The following is a 17,029-nucleotide window of genomic DNA, read 5'->3' on the forward strand; positions in this document are numbered from 1 at the left end:
GGCCTTATAGGATTTTTCCCTAACTTTGCTCTCCTCGCTAAACCCTGATATCTACCCGCTAAAGAAACCCCTCAAGGACCCCTCACCTCTCCTTCCGCCGTTCGACAGGCCTTTCTCACCCTCCGTAACGTTCTGATATCTTCTCCTCCCCTTTCTCTGCCCAACCCAAACCAACCTTTTCACCTTTTTGTGGATGAATGGGCCGGAATAGCCACTGGACTCCTTGCCCAGCCTGTAGGGCCTTCCTACCGCCCTGTGGCTAACCTCTCCAAACAGCTAGACCCAACCATTCGGGGATGGCAACCATGCCTTCGGGCCCTAGCAGCAGCAGCCAAACTGACCAAACAAACACTCAAACTGACTTTGGCCCACCCACGAACCGTGTTTTCCTCCCACCGGCTGGTTGACCTCCTAGGCCACAAGTCTCTCTCCCTCCTGGGCCCCTCCCGCATCCAGGAGTTCCACCTACTATTCATTGAAAACCCAGCTGTTTCTCTTGATCTCTCCCCTCACCTGACTGAACCCGGCTTCCCTCCTGCCTATCTCTGGCACCAGGGGTTTTCCATCCCATTCCTGCCCTCATGTCATAGAAGCCTTCAAATCACCGAGAGCGGGACTCTTTGACACCCCTCTTTCAAACCCGGACCGCACCCTCCTCGTAGATGGCAGCTCAGTACTCGGTGCTGACAGACGCCGACGGGCAGCCTATGCAGTGGTAACTATCTCACCTATTATCGAGGCTAACAGCCTCCCAGAAGGGACAACCTCTCAAAGGGCTGAACTGATAGCACTAACGCAGGCCCTCGACCTCTCTAAGGGCCAAAGGGCCATCTTTCTCCCTATGGTCGCAGGCATTTCCCTCGCCTCCTCTCTCGTTGCTGCGTGCATCGGGGGAGGAGCCCTAACACACAGTGTACCTAGAACAGAAACTCCAGCTAGCCATTGAGGCTTCTGCCACCTCCATCACCTCCCTCCAGCGCCAGATCACCTCAGTAGGCGAGTTGCCCTCCAAAATCGACGAGCCCTGGATCTCCTGACGGCCGACAAAGGAGGTACCTGCCTCTTCCTACGGGAGGAATGCTGCTATTACATCAATGAAACAGGACTCGTTTAAGACAACGTAAACGCCCTCCATCGCTTAAGAGCAGAACTCCAACGCAAACACCAACAGTCCGCCTCCCCAATTCCCGATTGGTGGCGATCCACCCTCTATACCTGGCTAACACCAATCTTAGGCCCCTTAATTCTCATCTGTATCTTGTTCATGCTTGCTCCCTGCTTTCTTAGGTTCCTTCGCAGGCGCATGAAGGAAGTCTTTCGGGTGGCCACAAACTAAATGCTCCTCGGCCCTTACACCTTGCTTCCTACAGAACCCCCCACTGGTCTCCCTTAAGCCTCGGACCTCTGGTCGCCCGACTCCCCTTTCAACGCCCCCATTCAGCAAGAAGTAGCCATATATCAGAACGCCGCCCCATTACACCAAAGATGTCGGGATGTAAGGCCAACTGGCCCGAGGCAGGGGAATGCAATCAGACTCACAGGTTGCATCAGACCGAAACTTTCCAGACCACCCAGTTCCAGGAACTGACCTGGGGACTTTCCACCCGGCCCAGCCTTCCCACCTTTCGAGGGGCGGGACTAACAGTCCCAAGACTGATGCAACCGGCACCGGATATTGCCACGATACCCGAAGAGACCACCAAATAAGGAATAACCTGCGCCCTCCTGGATTCACCACACCCCTTTCCCTTCTTGCCCTTTCCCTTCTTCCCCTATAAATTCTGCCCAAACCCTCGCCCGGGCGCGACTTCTCTGGCCCCTTTCTCTCGGACCAGTGAACCTCGCCTGGGAGCATTCCCAAATAAAGCTTGTTTAAGCTCTCCCCCGTTTCTTGGTGCCGTTCCTTACAAATACCATATGGTATCACTTATATGTGGAATCTAAAATATGACACAAATAAACTTATCTGTGAAACAGAAACAGACTCACACATATAGAGAACAGACTTGTGGTTGCCAAGGGGGAGAGTGGGTGGGAGGAATGATGGATTGGGCATTTGGGATTAGCAGATGCAAAATATTATATACAGAATGGATAAACAACAAGGTCCTACTGTATAGCACAGGGAACTATATTCAATAAAACAATGATAAAGAATATTAGAAAGAATATATGTATATACATATACATATATATATAAAACTGAAGCACTTTGCGGTATACCAGAAACTAACACAACACTGTAAATCAACTATACTTCAATAAAATAAATTAAAACAAAACAAAAAAGAAATCTAAGACAATAAAAATAAAGGAAAGGTAATCTATATTCATAGATTGAAATAATTAACTTTGTTAAAAGGTTCACACTACCCAAAGCAATCTGCAGATTCAATGCATTCCCTATGAAAATATCAATGGCATTTTTCACAGAAATAGAAAAAAAACAGTCCTAAAATTTACATGGAACCACAAAAGAATTTGAGTAACCAAAGCAATCTTGAGAAAGAACAACAAAGCTGGAAGCATAATGCTCCCTGATTTCAAACCATATAACAAAGCTATAGAGATCAAAACAGTATGATATTGAGCATAATAAGACACAGATCAATCGAACAGCATACAGAGCCCAGAAATAAACACATGCATATACTGTCAATTAATTTATGACAAAGGGGCCAACAATATACAATCAGAAAAAGACAGTGTCTTCCATAAATGCTGTTGGCAAAATGGACAGCCTAAACTACTATCTTTAACCATACATAAAAATTAACTCAGAATGGATTAATGACTTGAATGTAAGACCTGAAACCCTAACACTTTACAAGAAAACATAGGCTGTAAGCACCTTGAGAGCCATCTTGACAAGGATTTTTTTGATTTGGTAATGGAGGCAAAAATAAATAAGCAGGACTACATCAAACTAAAAAGCTTCTGGGAATTCCTTGGTGGTCCAGTGGTTAGGACTCCACGCTTTCACTGCCAAGGGCCTGGGTTCAATCCCTGGTCGGGGAGCTAAGATCCCACAAGCCATGCAGAGCATCCAAAAATAAATAAATAAATAAATAAACAAAAGCTTCTTCACAGCAAAGAAAACTATCAACAAAATGAAAAACACACCTGTACTGAATGGGAGATAAAACCTGCAAATCATATATTTGATAAGGTATCTGATAAAATATATAAAAAACTCACAAAGTTCAATAGCAGAACAATAAACAATACCAATTAAAAATGGGCAGATAGTCTCAATAGGCATTTTTCTAAAGACATACAAATAACCAAGAGATACATGAAAAGATACTCAATATTACAATTCATCAGGGAAATGCAAATCAAAACCATAATGAGATATTGCCTCACATCTGTCAGAATGGTTATTATCAAAAAGACAAGAAATAACACAGGTTTGTGAGGATGTGGAGAAAAGGGAGCTCTTGGGCACTGTTTGTAGGAATGCAAATTGGTGTAACCACTATGGAAACAGTACTGAGACTCCTCAAAAATTAAAAATAGAAGTACCATATGATCCAGCAATTCCATTTCTGAGAATTTATCTGAAGAAAACAAAACCACTAATTCAAAGAGATAATGCATCACCATGTTCATTGCAGCATTATTTACAATATTCAACACATGGAAACAACCTAAATGTCCATCAATGGATGAGTGGATAAAGAAAATGTGTGTACACACAGACACACGGTAGAATATTATTCAGCCATAAAAAAATGAAATCTTGCCATTTGCATCAACATAGATGGATTATGAGGGCATTATGCTTAGTGAAGTAGATCTGATAGAAAACAACAAATACTACATCTCACTTTTATGTGGAATCTAAAAATACAAAAACAAAAAGCAAACAAACAAAAAACTGACTGTAGTTAATACTCTATTGCATATTTGAAAGTAGCTAGATCAGGACTTCCAAGGTGGGCCAGTGGTAAAGAATCTGTCTTACAATGCAGGGATGCAGGTTCAATCCCTGGTCAGGGAACTAAGATCCCACATGCTGCCAGGCAACTAAGCCTGTGTGCCACAACTACTGAGCTTGTGCTCCTCAACTAGAGAGCCTGCATGCCACAAACTACAGAGCCCACGCACTCTGGAACCCGGGCGACACAACTACAGAGCCCACGCACCCTGGAGCCCACAGGCCACAACTAGAGAGAGAGAAAAGAAAAAAAAAACAACCCGTACACCATAACTAGAGAGAAGCCCACGCACCGCAACAAAGAGCCCGCGCCGCAATGAAAGATCCCGCATGACTCAGTGAAGATCCCACATGCTGCAACTAAGACCAGATGCAGTAAAAAATAAATATAATAAATAATATGATAAAATCTAAAAAGCAAAAGAAAGTAGCTAGATCTTGAAAGTTCTCATCACGAGAAAAAAATTATAACTAAGTATGGTGATGGATGTTAACTGGACTTATTTTGTGATCATTTTCCAATATATACAAATATTAAATCATTACATTGTATTCCTGAAACTAATATAATGTTATGTCAACTATACCTCTATAAAATACATTTAAGGAATGTTTTTGATGGTAAAGAATACTTAATTATGTTATGTAATCTTAATATCCACCTTTGAACATTGAGTGGATTTATACAGATATACCTTGCTATATAAAGCAAGATGTGTAAAAACAGAATATAATAAAAATTCACTCTTAAAACTTTTTTTGATCCCGTACTCCTATACAAAAAAGCGCTGAGAGTGTACTCATAAGTGCAGGTATTTCTTCATAAATTATACACAAATACTACTGTACGAAATATATAGTCATCCCTTGGTATCTGAAGGAGACTCATTCCAGGACCCACTGCAGATACCAAAATCCACAGATGCTGAAGTCCCAGAGTCAGCCCTCTGTATCCGAGGTTTCACATCTGGGATTCAACCAACTGTGGATGGTATAGAACTGTAGTATTCATTGAAAAAAATCTGTGTATAAGTGGACCTGTGTAGTTCAAACCTGAGTTGTTCAAGGGTCAACCGTATTACAAACATTAAAGATTAAGGACAAAATAGAAATTTAAAATAATAAAATACATATTTAAAAATTTTTATTACTAAAGTATATGAGTATTGTGTTATTTTGATAATCTGTTTTAATATTTTGTGACATAGCAATTCAAATGACAACCTCTAAACTTGACTTATTTTTTACCTGTTTTGAGGGCTGTCACATTTGCAAAAGATATCACACAAGAATGGGTACATCAGAATGGAGAAAGTGCATCAGTAGGTGCCTTACTAAATATTAATATTTTTTTTATTTCTCAATTCCATACACCAATCATATAAAGCCACCCCAGGCACATACAGTATAGATGACAGTTGGATATACCAAGTACTAATCTATATAAGTAAAATTAATCGAACTTATTTTTTCTTATATTAGATAAGATAAAAATAAATATTACTAGAACTTCTATTACTTTCTTCCATGGCCCAATTAATTATATGACCTCTAGCGTTCATACACAATATACCCATAGCATTTACACAACACTCTTGAAAGTCCTTACATTGTAGAAACAAACCATATAACTTTCCCATAAAAAGTAGCAGAGTATAACAGAAAAATGGAAGTAAGCCATTTGCAGACTCTTAATGATAATACAGGACTGTGAAAGTCATTTTAAAAGCAACTAAAGTAAATTTTGACACCATAATAAATTATGATACCTTATACTGTTAGTATAATAACATTAGTCAATGCAAAAATTTTACAAAACTACTTTTCAATTTAACAAAAACTATTCTGGGTAAAAATCCCTCTTCTCCTTTCTGCTTTCTTACATCATCACACTTCGCTTTCTTAGGAGTCATTTTTTAGTTAAAAACAATGTTTTTGACATTTCACAAGAGTTCTGTGTGCTCAAAGAAAAAAATTAAAGAAATGTTGATAGAAATGCTGGGCAAAAAACTTTGCAAACTCATAGGTAAATGATACAAATGCAGCATTCTAGAGTGTTTTTGAAATTTAACTATCAGCACAGTAACAATTTAGCTATCTTTGACATGGTCTATAAATAGATGAAGATAAAAATGTTATATCTTTGTATTTCCAATGTCTACTATTTACTTTCCCTCATAAAAATTTCAGAAATAATTTAAGAAAGCATAGTTTAAGACAATTTAGTTGGTATTACATCTCACTGCCATTTTGCCCTTCTGTCAAATTTTTCAGAAGGAAACAGAACACTAGAGAAACGGCAGCAAGCACTATTGTGGTTGATAAATGTGTTTTGTAAGTTTAGATTTCATATTTTGGATTTTCTTAAAGGACAGCATATCTGCATTTTAAAGTGTAATGAATATAAGTAAGTACACACACATACATTTTGTTTGTGCTAAATATCATCATGCATGTATCCAGGAAAATACATTTAATTTTTTTCATTAAAATATTAATACATCATAATGAAACTAAGTGGTCTTTGTATGTCAAAAAGTTTAAATAGTAATATATTAATAATAAAAGCAAAAAAACTGGTAAAAATATTTTTCAAATTACTGTGAAATCAGTGAAGAAAAAGTTCAGTGACTACTGACCTATATGAAGCTTTTAGAAATATTTGTGAAGCTCTTAAAAATATTTATATAAATGAAGATATACTTCTATAATACATAGTGCAGAATAAAAATTCTGGTAGAAGTGGCTAGATTGTATTGGAAACATTTTTCATTATTTCAACCTCAAATTTTATTACTGTAAATTTTATGATTACGACTTGAATGAATAAAGCTTTTAGCAAAACAAATAGTGCAAACAGCAAATTCCAGAATCACTGCCTTTTTAGTCATTAGGCTTTCCTGTTTTTATTTTTCTTTAATCACTAAAAATAACAACCAAAAAAGCATAGCAATCTCCAGGAAAATTAATATTGGACATACTGAACTGTACTAAAATATGTAAAAATAGGCTCAAATACGCAACCTTAGCACAGCTCGAAAAAGTTATACAAAAACTATATGTATTAAAATGGTAGGTTTACCTAAACTCATACCAAAAAATCTGCAAAGAACAAAAATTAAGTGAAAAAAGACAATGTCTTATTTAGGCTAGCATTCAATACATACCACAGCAAACATTAAATTTAGTAGGTTCGAAGTCAAAAGAAAATCTTGGAAATACAGGTTCAGTATGAAAGTTTTAGAAATAGCTTTGGTGAAGATTTTAGTTTCTGCAGGCTCAAGTGTTTACTTTATGCACTGTAGACTGTTGTCAAGGAGGGAAAAATGAGTCCAGTGTATTTCCACAGTAAGCACAGAAAATCATATACTTAACTCTCTTTCCAGTGGACATAAGGGAGAGAAATCTATCAAGTATAGAGCTTAGGTCAATTGTATTTCCTCCACGTTAACTGCCCCAAATAACTACTCCCAAGCCAAATTTAATTATATAAAAGTAATTAATTTTCAAACGCTCCTTTTAGACACCACAAAAAAGGACACCAACATTTGAATTTATTCATTCTAATGAGCAGTTCAATAATTTGGCATGAGTCTAAAAGACTGACTAGAAGATGAAGGAAAAAACACTTGATAAAGGAGCAATAGAAAACAGCTGGAAAAGGACTACCAAATTCCATCTTTATCCTCAAACGCACTCCCTATGAGACATAGATAGATACTTCTAACAGCCTCCTGGATGTCTCCATCTAGGTATTCCACAAATATCTGAAACCTAGCTTGTCCAGAAAAGACTTTAATAGCTTGTTAACAAGGCTTCGCCTTCACATTCACTCCAACCAACAATTACTACTTTATTTACTGGCATCAAAATGTACCCAATCTCCCAATCTAGAAAATTTAGCCATCAACAACAACTCCGTTTTCACGTCTCACACTTCCAATTTAATCACAAAGTCAACAGATTTCTACTTCAAAAATGTTATTCAATTCCACCCCCAATTTTTATCTTCTTTTTCTCAACAATCCTATTATCTGTAACTGCCCTGTAAGTAGTTAGACTCCTGAGCTCAGTATCCCAGTTCATTCCTCAAATGAGTATATTTATTAAAATAAAATATGCAATATCTCTTCCTTACCTAAGAACTTCTTTGGTCGTGCTACCTACTGCAGTGGTTCTCCAAGTGTGGTCTCCGAATCACCAACATCAGCATCACCTGGAAACTTGTTAGAAATGCAAATTCTTGGGCTCCACCCCAGAACTAAAGGATCAGAAACTCTAGGGGGTGGGGCGGAGCAATCTGTTTTAAGAAGCGCTCTTGGTGATAAATGTTGAGATCCCATTGTTTAAGTTGGTTCTGACAAATTATTTATTTTTAACACAAAGGTGATTAAGATGTTCAGCAAGCATTATCATTTAACTTTCTTCTTAATTTTAGAACTATTTTGAAAACTGAATACAAATAGCATATATTAAATTGTGCTGTATCATGTGATTTGGGTTAAAGATCAAAATAAAATTTGCCTGCTACTTCAGTGCACGAAATGGCACAATGTATAAAAAGGTTACGGCTCTGATCATGTTTCACGTTTGTTTTTTTAATTCAAATCAGCAAGTATATACTCAAGTAAAACTTTGCAAACATTATGTGTTTGCATGCAGTATTCAATTAGTTGCAGGCAAGGCTCAGGTGCATCTCTTTGTCCCTTCAGCTCAACAGGACAAATTAAATAGAAGGGCTTATTATGAATTTTGTGTACTTGTTGATGTCTGTGATAAAGTTATTCTAAGTTTGGGTTATAGTTACACTTTTTTCCAGTATAGGTTATGAAATAATTACCTATAAAACTAGAAATGGATCCCTAGTTAAAAGCAGGAATGTTGAATAAATGTTAACATGGATGTATTGAGACTGATTTGGCTCAAGACGTCTCAAAGTCTTACTACTAATTAGTAACAGCTGATCTTTCAGCTAACATTTGGGAGCTCTCACCAAAGCTAAAACATGATGCCAAATTTCAATGACAGTCATCTGGTCAGTAGAATTTACATTGTAGTGATAAATTTTAAATGATAAATTTTCATTGGGTTTCATACGTCAAGGTTTGCAAACAAAGATACCATCTGCTTTCCAAAAGTTTGCTTTATGTCACTTCACTTTTACGAAATATCTACACTAGTACCTGTTTTTGCCAACCAAAAAAAATCCAAAGAGGATTTTTCCCTTCTACAAAAAGAGGCAAAAAGCAAAGAATAGCTTTCAGCGTTTGTTTTGCAGGGAGCCATTATTGAGGCAGTGTGCACCCCAAACCAGGAGAGCTGCATCGCCAAGTTCCCTCCCTGGGAACTACACTCTGAATCTCAGCATCAAGCCTCCAGAGCTCTGAACTGTGTCTGTGAGCATCTGTGCTTTATCTGGATTTATTTTGTGCATCATTAGCAAGATGTGTCCTAAGGTAACTGCTTCTTCACTTTACACCATTTTGGCTTACTAAAGCTTTCAGAAGAAAGCTCTACTTTTGGATATCGAGAGGAACCTGTAATGATACGGTCTTTGACAAGTTCCATAATTTTGAAAAAAGTGTGCCTGAAGTTATTGTAAATCTAGGAATTAAAATAAAATGTGCTCAGAACAAAGTCACCATATTACCCATGAACAACAGCATATATGATTGGAGAAAAATCTTATTAAATCCTGCATGACAGTGTAACAAATATGTTAAATTAGTAAACTTATCAAAAAACTGAAATAAATATTTGTACATGTCTAAAAATGCAGAGAATACAATATATTCATCACATATGCTTGATTAATTCAAATACTGAAATTATATAAAATCTTTTCAATTTAACGGCATTAGAATGAATGTGGCAGATCTCTCCACTTACTTTTGTAGAAGTTTCTCAAACAGGTCAATTCAAGGATGCTAAAACAACACACAATGGACAAGACAATTTTAATGTCTACATCAGGTTTTTACACATCATCAACTAAACTGTCAGAATTGTTGAGACAACTCTATTAAGGGAAGCAGGTAAAATTTTTAAAATCTCAGGAGTGGTAGCTCCTATAAAAGCTGTTGTCAGCTTTCATTAGGTAGCAACTGTTTACTAATAAGGACTGGATATTAAGATACTTCAAAATAACTTTGCCTCATCACATACAGACTATCATTTAAATTGAACGATTTTTCTCCTTTTTTTTTTCTGAAGTTAGCTGTAATGTTACAGATAGAAAATTTCAAAATTCATTTTTTTTCACACCAAACTTAGGTAGGTGTCCTGAAGCAAGGTATAAATATTTCAAAAGAAATACTTTATTTATTCATTAAAAATCCCTTTTATAAATCTTTCAAATGTAAATAATAGGCACACTAATATGATTATATAGCTTTGTAACAAGTTGAAAAACTCAAACTGACAAAACAGTCACAAACGTTACCAAGCTTATAAATGCAGATAAAGTATCAGTAATGAAACTGATCCTTACAGTTAAGAGTCATCATCCAAGTAAATTAAATTAAGCTGTTCTGAAATTTTAAGAGATCAGTGCAAAAATATGAGCATTTAAAAATGTTGTCAATGAATATCTTAGAATATTATAAGATACATTATTTTTGCACTGAACAATGAAAAAATGAACTGATGGATGAATCAATTCTATCACTTCCCTCCAAAAGGATTTATTCAATTGGGACTTAATTTGATTCATTTTGGGGGAAAAAATCTTACTATTTCTCTAAAGTATGAATCAATTTATTTTAAGAGTATCCTGAGAAGGCAAAATAAGTTTTAAAAAAAAATTACCATTTGCCACTACTTATCTGTATGAACCAGAATTTCCTAGGGACAATGCAATAAAAATAAAATTCAGAAATAAAGTGGATGCTGAGGCTGATATTAAATAACAATTTTCAAGTATAACCGCTAATTTTAATTTCTCACTTAATCGACTTAATTTGAAAAATGATGCATGTTTGAAATTCCAGGATAAATGTATACTTATAAAATGCTACTTTTACTTGTTAGAGTTTTGTAAAATGTGGTATTTTTGTTTTAAAAGGTTTTCTACAAATTAGAAAATTTGAAATCTACTAATAAGATTTCAAACTAGATAAATCCAAACTATAGATCATGGCATAATCTAGCTAGCCCTAACTAGCGTTTAGTTTATTTTCTCACAAGTAACACTTCTTTCCTTCAGCAATACTAAATGCTGTGTATTCCTAGGACATACATGGTGTTATACCTTTATATACGCACTTACCCTGCCGGAAATGCCCTTATCTTGCTTCTAGAAATTTTTTACTTTACTTTTAATACCCAGAAAAAATGTTGCTTCTCTCTGTGAAGCCATCTGAGAGACTCAGGACAGAATTACCCACTTTTTCTTCTCTACTCTTATTTATTTTTTAACATCTTGATTGGAGTATAATTGCTTTACAGTGGGGTGTTAGTTTCTGCTTTATAACAAAGTAAATCACTTATACATCTACATGTGTCCCCATATCTCTTCCCTCTTGCATCTCCCTCCCTCTCACCCTCCCTATCCCACCCCTCTAGGTGGTCACAAAGCACAGAGCTTATCTCCCTGTGCTATGCGGCTGCTTCCTACTAGCTATCTATTTTACGTTTGGTAGTGTATATATGTCCATGCCACTCTCTCACTTTCTCCCAGCTTACCCTTCCCTCTCCCCGTATCCTCAAGTCCATTCTCTATAGGTAAGCATCTTTATTCCCATCTTGCCCCTAGGTCCTTCTGACCAATTTTTTTTTCTTTTTAGATTCCATATATATGTGTTAGCATACAGTATTTGTTTTTCTCTTTCTGACTTACTTCACTCTGTATGACAGTCTCAAGGTCCATCCACCTCACTACAAATAACTCAGTTTCGTTCCTTTTTATGGCTGAGTAATATTCCATTGTATATATGTACCACACCTTCTTTATCCATTCATCTGTTGATGGACACTTAGGTTGCTTCCATGTCCTGGCTATTGTAAATAGAGCTGCAATGAACATTGTGGTACATGACTCTTTTTGAATTATGGTTTTCTCAGGGTATATGCCCAGTAGTGGGATTGCTGGGTTGTATGGTAGTTCTATTTTTAGTTTTTTAAGGAACCTCCATACTGTTCTCCATAGTGGCTGTATCAATTTACATTCCCACCAACAGTGCAAGAGGGTTCCCTTTTCTCCACACCCTCTCCAGCATTTATTGTTTGTAGATTTTTTTATGATGGCCATTCTGACTGGTGTGTTATCTCATTGTAGTTTTTTTTTTTTTTTTTTTTGCAGTACTCAGGCCTCTCACTGTTGTGGTCTCTCCTGTTGCAGAGCACAGGCTCTGGACACGCAGGCTCAGCGGCCATGGCTCACGGGCCCAGCCGCTCCGCGGCATGTGGGATCTTCCCAGACCGGGGCACGAACCCACGTCCCCTGCACCGGCAGGCGGACTCTCAACCACTGCGCCACCAGGAAAGCCCCGTCACTTTTCATTTTGCTTGAAAATTCAATCAGTCACAAATTATTGGTAATTATTTTTAGATTTTTCTTATACCATTGCCACTCACTATCCTCCCATAGATAACAGGCTGAGGCTGCCTACTTTTCCTTGTTGAGACTCTTCAAATCTTCTAATACATTTCTGCTAGAAGTCCTCCCCCAATACTAATTTTACTTCTCAAATGTATGTGTATAAAATACAGTCTTCTTAATAAGACAGTTTAACTATTGTCTAGTAATAATAAAATACTTTAAACAGTTAAAAATGGGCAAATGCTTTACAGTAGTAAAGATAGAATTTCAATAATTTATAAATAATAAAAAGATTCTTTATAGAGAAAGTTAAAAGAAATGTAAAACAAATCCAAGAAAGAGGCAAATCCTATAAGGAGAACTTAAATTATACATTTAAGGGCAGAGAAGGAAAACCAAAAACTAGAAGGATCATGCTTACTGCAGTAACTGATGCAGCCGCTGTTATTACCGTAGCCCAGGATAACACATAAACGTCATCATGAAACTCTACTCACATAAGTTAAGGGAAAAATCAAGCTTAGGCCTAAAGAGAGGGAAACATCAGCAGCAATTTTTTTTTTTTTTTAAAGTGACTTGGAAGTTGCCTAGATAGTGTTCTATAGAGTGAATTTCTAACTGGCTTACTTACCTAGGCAAGAATGTTACCACTTACAACGTACTGGTCATTCTACCACTGGAGGGAGCCTGGTCACATATCCTTTGATGTGACTTTTACTCTAAAAACTTCCTGGTCTCCTCTGGGAATGAATCAGAACCTCTACCAAGAATATAAATTCGTTTAACATAATGTGATGGTTTTCAAGCTTTTTGCTTGTTTCTTTTAGTTTTTCTTTTCTTTTTGTTTTGTTTCATACTCACTAATGAAAATTTACAGCATCTCTATAGTCAAATCAGGGTCAAAGAAATGAACCCGGAGGTCACATGTGTTGGTATAGATCTATACTTAGAAAAAAATCATAAAGAAAACAATTGATAAATCAAGAACAGAGAAGGGCTCTGATGCAAATACCTACCAAAGCAGGTATCAAGGTCACAAGGTACATGAAAAACAGCAAACAGTAGGTTCAAAATAGAAGCTGAAAATAGCTTTTAGGATTCATGCTGAGAAGGATATTACTGATGTGATAGAAAAATATAAGCAAAGGATAGAGTACTGTAACTGTGATTTTACTGTTCTTTTCAAATTCAGAATTTACAGTTTCCATTGACTACTCATGAAGTTGAAGTGACATAAGAAGGATTTACTATCTAAACAAAACACAACTGAAATTTTAAAAAAGATCTAAACATTGGCCAAAAAATAAGAATTAAAAAGCAGTTCAACTCAAGAAGGTATGTGAAGAATAACAGTCCATTAAAAATAATTATTATTCTCTATTTTGTTTCAAGAACTGTGAGAAATGGTATATAATACTTTACTGAATATCTCAGCAATCCTACAGGACTGACATTATTATACCCATATTACATGAGAAAGCTTGAGGCTAAAAAATGGTTAAGTAATTTGCCTAAGATAACATATCTATCAAGAGTAAATATTGTATGAGAGGTCTGATTCTAAAATGGTATTACCACCATGCTATTTGCATGTCAGTGAGACTGAGTAATGCCTACCTTACATTTTTGTACTATGAAAGGTAATAATCAAGGCTATTTGTCCTAGATGTCTGCTTTAGAAAATATCTCCAAGAATTATCTAATATAGCGTTGTTACTAAGCACTCTTGTATTACCATTTGTTTCCAAAATTAAAATTTGTTTAATTCACACATCAATAAGCATAAAGAAGAACGTCTCAACTGATTTATAATTTAAACAAATATGATAGAGTCCAAATTCAAAGGAATTTATCTTTTAAAATATGTTAAAAAAGAGAAGACCTTTTCCCTTTTCTTCCGCAAACTACTGGTAGACAAAGACAGGGAAATGTCAGCTTCTGCCTGTGCAATTCCTTTAAAATGTGTTCCCTTGCTGACTAGCATCATACACTCCACAAACCGTATCTAAGCAGTCATAAAATGCCCGAATCATGGAAATAATACTTATTAAAGCTAGAAAGCATTGGGGGTGGATTCAATGCTATACAGCAAATTAACTTTGTATTTTCTTCTTTACTATTATAACAAGAGTTCAGGGAGCTTGGATGCATATAAAGCAACATAAAGATAAAGCTTTCCTTCTCGGCAAGGAAATAAAGCTTCAATATGTATATGCATGATGAGAAAAGATGAAGAGAAGTAACGTAGAATTCTATGTGTGGGGTCAGAGCTGTTTTGTCGTGTCACAGGTCAGTGAGGGTCTGAAGTATCTATGTGAAGAAACAAACTGGAAATAAGTTCCCATATTACTAATGCTTCCCAATGACAAATTAATGCTTTTTTCTTGGATTTTTTTTGAAAAGCCACAATTAAAGTACATCATATACGCAACTTGAGGCTACTTCAGCACAGCAGAGGCAAATAACAGAAACACTCTTTTACTTACAACAGAGATTATAGAAACTACTAGATTTACAGCAGATCTTCAGAGGTTTCCTAATAGAAGTTGATACAGAATCCTCATGTTGAACTACAAGTAACATCTAGGCAGGGCCATGTATTAGCAACCAAAGCACACATGCCTAGGATAAAAGCACACATGAGATAATGTGTGTGTATAAGAACCCTCTTGCTTAATTAAAAAATCCAATTATATAACCACTTGGACTCTATTCCATATTCTTCAGAGACTATTAAATATTTTGAGGAACGATGAGAAAAAGAAGCATTGTGAATTGTTGCTAATAATGTAAATAGATTGTAAGAAAAAAGGCAAGTGACAGAAAAAAAAAAACATAAAAGAGGAGATCCAGGGAAGCATAAGACATACAGTTATGTTTACCAGCAGCTACAGATCTTAGTTGATGCAATATGCAAAACATTATAAAATTAAAAATGTCTATCAGTGGAGAAGGTAAAAGGAAATGTTTATTAAACAATCATATGATACTTTCTCTTATTCTACTTTATTCCACTTCTAAGGAATTAATATTGCTCTAATTTTTCCCATCATCGGATTAATATTAGGGTAAAATAAAGTAAGTAAAGAGCAAACAAATCTATTTCTATAATAAAATTATGAAAGTATAGCACTTATTATGTACTTAAGCACATAATAGATCTACCACATACTAATTTTTCTATGTTATATATTTTCAACAGTAAAATAATGAGACCTGAGAGGGAGTGAAAGTAAGGGAGTGAAGGAAGCAAATGCATCTAGCTGAAAATTTCTCAATATAAAATTACGATAAATAAGATCTGGTTGAAAAACTTAATGCAGCATTTAAAAATTGTTCTGTAAAAATAACCATATCACCTTCTCTAAATTATTCCTATGACACCAACTTAACATTTTTGGATTTGACATAGAGTCACAAAATGAAAAGTTAGGCATTTAACAACATCTTTACACTAGCTATTTTCAAATTTTACACATCTTTTAATAGAAGAGTTAGCCCTCTGTATTTGTTGGCATAAGCTATTTTATAAAATGAAACCCTATTTAATTAATCTGTGTTGACTCAGAACTCTGCAAATAAGTATTAATTTTCATAGATACTGCCTAGTGCCAATACCCCCGCCATTAAATGTTACGTAATTTGCTCATTTTGCAAGGATTAGTAATGTGAACTAAAACAACTAAAAAATATTACCAAAACAAAATAACTTCTACTCTAGGAGGAGAGACCATGGTAAATGCAGCACATTAATTTTTGTACTCTGCATTATTAACTCTGTAAAGGTCATTTTTAAAACTTTATTTTTCTTAGTATCTTTGAAACAGGTGGTAAATGCAATTTTAAGTATTGATTACTGGCTTCTGAGGAGCAACCATGAATTGCCCATTTCCAATAACTACAGTAATGAGCTTTTGATAAATCACTGAAGTAAATGAAAATAAAATCTGCCTTTATTTTATTAGATTCTGGTTTTCTGTCAAACCAGTCTAGGAAAATAAAAATATTTACAGTGATAACATTACAGAAAGTCATTTCACAAAAGTATAAACAAACCCATAGGACTACAGGACTTCCTATGTGCTATGTTAAAAATAATCTGTATAGTCTAATAATGTAACCTTATATATGGAATACCAAAACAATGAATCTTTTTAATGCCATAAATATGTGCACTTAATACTATGGTGACCAAAACAATTTAAGGATAAAGAAAATATAAGCAGCTTTTGCAAGAATATTTATTATCCATACTACACCTGTTTCAGAATTATTTAAAGAGACTCTGGCTTCAAAGAGCAATTAATCAAAGACCCACTGTCCTAAATTTGTTATTAAACGGAAACTCGGTGTTCGGTTGACCTAAACCGTACTGTATAGCAACGCCTAACCAAGTTATTACTATTTAAATGGACTGGAAACAAAACCTCTGCTCTCTACTTGGATTACATACTGATCAATTTTATGACCTTATTGTGAGTATATATCTACATAACCTTGGCTAAAAAACCATTGTAAAATCATCATCTCTATATACAGTTAAACATTAA

General features: G+C 35.6%; 1 protein-coding gene across 2 annotated transcripts in view; it reads right to left on the bottom strand.

Moving 5' to 3' along the window:
• PHYHIPL (phytanoyl-CoA 2-hydroxylase interacting protein like) overlaps window positions 1-17,029 on the bottom strand; it is a 91,966-nt gene that overhangs the window by 73,641 nt on the left and 1,296 nt on the right. The window contains exon 2 of one of the 2 annotated variants that reach the window (XM_067710934.1): window positions 9,830-9,867. The exons of the other annotated variant lie outside the window; for it this stretch is intronic. The gene's annotated coding sequence lies outside the window, so the exon portion shown is untranslated. The remainder of the gene's footprint in view (window positions 1-9,829; window positions 9,868-17,029) is intronic. 2 annotated transcript variants of the gene reach the window in all.

The sequence above is a fragment of the Pseudorca crassidens genome, chromosome 16 (assembly GCF_039906515.1).
Source record: "Pseudorca crassidens isolate mPseCra1 chromosome 16, mPseCra1.hap1, whole genome shotgun sequence".
Taxonomy (NCBI): domain Eukaryota; kingdom Metazoa; phylum Chordata; class Mammalia; order Artiodactyla; family Delphinidae; genus Pseudorca; species Pseudorca crassidens.